We start from the raw sequence: 5,612 nt of genomic DNA, 5'->3' as shown, positions 1-5,612 counted from the left end.
AGTAAATCTGTTGATCCGGTGTCTCCGGACCAAACTCAGCGTTACCGTTAGTCTAGTTTCTCCAAGTCAAGTTCTCATGGCTTTTAGTCCGGTTTCTTTAGGTCCGAGCTGAACGAAGTCGTTGGTCCGGTTAACCAGTTACAGAATTGCCACGCGCCATGATCGTTCTGCCATTTTGTACTAACAACCGTACGGATGTCAGACCGTACGGTCCTACCTTATCCTTTTAGGGTTTCTTTATTCTAAAAAGGCCTTGTATTGTGTGTAAAGCCCATGAGGCAAAACTATAAATAGAGGACATTTCCTTACTTTTAGGGGTTGGCTTTGGGAGATCTAGAACATTATAATAGAAATTATATATTGAAGCTCTCTCTCTCTTTTTTGGTCCGAATCAGTGGTGTTTTGCCTTTGCTTGTTCATTCAATATAATTAGCTTAATCATTAATATCTACATATTTATTCAGGGCATTAACGTGTACACTCACATATACATATCATTGCATACAAGTCCATATATATTCCACATCAACTCAAAATAGATTAAAGTTTCACATATTCTATACCTCACTTATAAATTCAATAGATTACCTAAATCTGTGGTAAACAGGTTTAAACTCATAAAATCACGGGCTCTAGCACTAGCCGCTCTGTCACCCTGACCGCATTCTCGCCGTCGAGCTTGAGCCGGTCCAGTCGAGTCAATAGCAGAATAGCCTTGGTCATCTGTTGACCCGAAGCACCCGGCGGAGGAACTGGAGGCATAGGAGCTAGAGTAGGAACCCCTTCTTGCTCCTCTAGAATAGGCGATGTATGAGAAGTATGAGGTAGAGCCTCATTATGGGATTCTCCCTCTTCTATATTCACCGGGGACTCCTGTTCTACCCCCTTTCCTGTCGCAGTCTTGCCCTTTTGGGCGGCTGTCGCTTTTTCCTTTACCGGCATCGCTGAAATCATAACGCACAATTAGGGAAAAAGATAATCTTATAACATAGCTCTATCGCCCGATCTATGAAGGAGAAAGAGGGTCATTATTCCTAAATGTCCCACAGACTCTCGTTTATAATTTTGGCGCGCTTCACACCCACAAACAAGACTGCGAACATGGCTCGTAGACAAACCCTAGGACGGAACTGCTCTGATACCACTTTTATCACGACCTAACTAGTGGGCCATGACGGGTACCCGGAGCTGACTAACGAGCACCACTCATCATTTTCTCTATCATACTCAACCTGGACCACTACAAAAGAAACCCTGATTACCAACAAAAAATTTCATCGGTAAATTGATCAAATCGGTTGGCAAATTGAGTTACCAACCGAATACCAACTGATATTGATCCGTTGCTACAAGGCTCGATGGTAAATTTTGCCAACTAATTTTAATTTGTTAGTAAAATTACCAACTAAAAATTGGTTGGTAAACACCCAAAGATGTTGTTGCTAATTTTTGAAGCTTGGCTCTGAAATTTCCGTTGGTAAATTCACTAACCATTTTTCGGTTGGTATATCGTTAGTACCTTTACTGACTAATAGAAAAGGAGTTAGTAAATTTGGTTCTTCATCATTCAATTGCGTAGGTAATTTGTTGGTAACTATAGTAACAAAAAAGAAATGTTGTTGGTATTCCGTTAGCAACTGTACTACTGGATAATAATTTGGTTGGCAAGTCCGATAGTAAAATTTTCAAGACACATTGGTAATTGATTAGCAATTTTAGTTACAGAAAAGTTATGTTGGTAATTTACCAACGAATTTTCGAAACGTTAGCAAGAACGGTTATTTAGTTTTCTAAATTACGTTAGTAATTGGTTAGTAATATTAGTAACAACAAATTTTTTTGTTAGTAACCGTCAGCAAATTTATTAGCTGAACGTTAATTTGTTGGTAAATATTACTAACCAAAGGATTAATATTTATATTAATATAAAGCTTTGAAAAATCTGAAAGCAGTAAAACAAATCCAAAAAAAACATTTACTTATTTCATGAATAATAACATCTATCATAGAGTTGAAGAAACAATCCAAAGTGTGTCTAACATAAAACAATCTAAAATTAATCTAAATATGACTTGTTTCATTATTCGAGGACGTGTCAGGTCTACCAGAAGGAGGTGAAGGTAAGCGAGCTATGATGCCCGAACAATGTGCTTGAAGTTTTTGATTAACTTGCTCTTGCACCTCTTGTTGCACTTCATGTCTCATTTCTACACGCAATACTTGTCGCATTTCTTCCCTTATTTCTTGTCTGATCTCTTCTCTTATGTCATGCTTCATTTCTTGAAAACGATGTCCAACAGATTCTTGCACTCGAGCATCAAAGTCTAGATGTTAGTCTGAATCCCCCTCTTCGAATTCAGAATAGTACATATCTCCAAGGAAAGGAACCAATGCCAATCAAGAATTCATACAGCAGAACAGTTTTTTGATAGGTTCACATAGCAGAACAGTTGGAAAAAAGAAATAACTTAGTAGTAAGCACGTCAATCTATTCACCTTGGACAAGATGAAATCACCAGGCCATCTGTTACAGTCAACGTAGTTGTTATGGACTGAAGCTATGAATATCTGAAAGGGTGAAAAGGATTTTACAGCAAGGAAAAATTTCCAACCGAAGTTTCAGAAGGAAAAAGGCAGGGAAGGAGAGAAGCAACAAGACAATACTCACTGGAAACTGAACATATTTTGTGGCGAACTTGGAAGGAAGATCCATCCAAGTAAATGATTTCTCTACATATGTCCAGAACTCTGCAGCACAAGAAGTTCATCAGAAAAGAAATGTCAGCTCAAATTGATGTTACTTCATCTTATTTTTTCAAACTTGTGTAACCACTGAGCACCAATGGAATAGATGATGCAATAGAAATATAATCCACAGCCAACACTACATCCTCCTACCAGTAATAACAGTACAGTATTTGCTGATATGCGTGACTATAAATAGGGTAGTAAAGCAGTCTAGATAACAAGCATTGTCAACACCAGAATATGTGAATGTCTATATAACTGCATGCCGGCTCATATTTCCTTCTCGGTAGTTGGTGCATTTATAACTGCAATTGGATCTTTGTCTTTATTGGCTTCATTTCAAAACTTGTAACCGAAGACAAAGATATCCTCATAGCAATATTTGCTAATACATTAATGTATTCCATGTAGTAGATTGGGTGCAAGTCATTAGTTTCAACACGTCCAGGTAGTCGTCTCAGGTTCACTGTATATAGGTGACAAGTCACCAAATCCAAAAAGGTAAAGTCATATAGTAAGCACAACATTAACATCATCCCAAAGGTTCTGGAGAAGCCTTGAGAACATGAGCAATTACAAGTTGTTCCTATAGAGATCACACCCTTTTTCTCTTCTCCAAAGTTTTAGTAGATGATGATACATAGTCAGTTAGTTGTATATCATATGTCTTCAACAATCTATGTAAAATGGAAAGTGTTACTAATTTTACCTTTCATTGACCAGATCTTCATAGTGTTATCCATTCCACAATAATGTGATATACATCAGAAGGATGGAAGTCCTACAACCATCACAAACCAGCGGATAAGCTCAAAATCCTAGTTCCCAGTATTTTTGACAACAGATGTGAAAGACATTACTTTGCCACCAGCTCCATCGTTGGAGTAGGCCGCCACAGCTAACAGAGTAACTTACCATACTGAGTAATTCATTTTGGTGACCCCCAGCACCAGCACATACCAAAATGCATATTCCAGTATGAACATTCCACAAGCGAACGGATTCATCCTGGAATACTCGTGATAATTAAAATATGCCATGTGAAACAGATGCAAAATTGGTTGATGCTCCACATACATCTTGCAACAAATGAAAAATTTCTTCACATTTTAGAGGAAAATGCAATTTTCCCTTTTGAGGAAGGGTTAAGAAAGAAAGAGAAGGATACTTAAGGAACATACTTTGCTGGCAGATACTACAAGAGATGGTTTCAAGGCTTGCGTCCTAATTTCGTTTATTGAGTCTCCATGCCCAACAAAGCTCTGTTCAATCATAAACAAGTAGATTAACGAAGGCGAATAGACAAATGCTATTAAGTTAACATGTAACTAGTTATAAGAGCACCTTTATCTTTCAAGTTTGTATTGTTAACACAACTTAACATGGAACGAATCACGACGGGAAACTTAACGTGTGCATATCATGAGGAACTAAGATGGACCAGATCATGGAATAAAGGAAATACTTTGAGTGTTCAGATAAAGATTAATTAGATGGATGTTACGAACTCATTTGCAGATATTCATTTTTTATAACTAAAGAAGCAGCTACTTTTGTTTAACCATGTAAAGTGTGAATGAAAGATTTCATGTACAAGACCTTGTGTATCTTCTCATTGCCAGCATCAATAACGCGAAGAATTCGATTTCTTTATCCAGCCACTACTAATAGACACCCATCAATATTGCAAGCCCAACTTATAGTGTCAAATGATTCATCTTTCTGATCAACAAAGCACATGGAAAAGGCCAAAAGCTTTTTAAGCATACGAGATGACATATGTAAAGTTCAAATGCAACAATTGAGTACTTGCAACTTCTTACGTCTTCATCGATATAAGATTGCAGCACAACAATAACACCACCTTCGAGACATTGGTATACAGTAACCTGACAAACTAGCAAAAAGTTAAAAACTTATAAGTAGAAATGTATACTGATGCTGGCGATTACCGATTCTTCTGTTATCGTTATCTTTTTTCAGTTCGTATTTTTTAACAACTCTCGAGATGACATATCTAGACCAAGAAAAGACACCACATTTACGGAGCATGCACCTGTCCAAATTCTAAATTTAAACTTCAGCAATAAAAATTTACCATCATGCATAACTCTCAAGTTTGATAAGAAACGCGACGAGATATATAATAGCCTAACTCCACAATGTTAAGAGATGGTACAAGATTTATAGTTTATACCTAATTCTGAAAATCATTATCTTTGGCATGGACAGTTATATAATAGTAAATTCAAGTTTGCTAGGAGAAACCAGGAAATAATAATTAGTATCACCTTAATATCCTCCCATTAGAAGTCCTTTGTCTCTGGATTAATAGACTAATTATGTCCGTGGTCAGCTTTCTCATCTAAGATTTTTGTGGACTGCCAAGCTACTTTATTACTTGGCTCCAGGCTTCAATAAGTAATGAACATATTAATTTTTACTATCAAATCATGTAAAAGATAACACAATAAGCAAAATATTAAGGCAAGTTACTTGCTACAACAAGTTAAAACACAATGATAGTGGACGTCATTACATATAAGTTAAATCCATCAACTTTTTGTGCATCTTTTCCTATTCAGAAAGAGGATACCGGAAAACCAATAATGTCACACCCCGACCTTACTGGGGTGTGATGGGCACCCGACCCTCCTCAGAGTCGAGCGAACCCTTAAACATTCGCGTTACTAAAACTGTCATTTCGAAAAAATTTTAAGAAACATGAAACTTTTCAAACAATAATCATTATCTGAAAAATGCATACTCTTTTAACATTTACAAATCATCCGCACTTCCCGACGCGCTATCCACGTAATAATCGCGTTCGCAAAGTCTCGAAGTTGCACAAATACCATGACATA

At 37.0% G+C, this 5,612-nt stretch overlaps 1 pseudogene; it reads right to left on the bottom strand.

Annotated features, from left to right (window-relative positions):
• Window positions 1-1,946: 1,946 nt before the first annotated feature.
• LOC132043728 (polycomb group protein FIE1-like) lies at window positions 1,947-4,637 on the bottom strand (annotated as a pseudogene).
• Window positions 4,638-5,612: the final 975 nt, after the last annotated feature.

This window comes from Lycium ferocissimum, unplaced genomic scaffold (genome assembly GCF_029784015.1).
Source record: "Lycium ferocissimum isolate CSIRO_LF1 unplaced genomic scaffold, AGI_CSIRO_Lferr_CH_V1 ctg28259, whole genome shotgun sequence".
NCBI classification, from domain to species: Eukaryota; Viridiplantae; Streptophyta; class Magnoliopsida; order Solanales; family Solanaceae; genus Lycium; species Lycium ferocissimum.
This window is presented reverse-complemented; position numbering and strand designations above follow the sequence as displayed.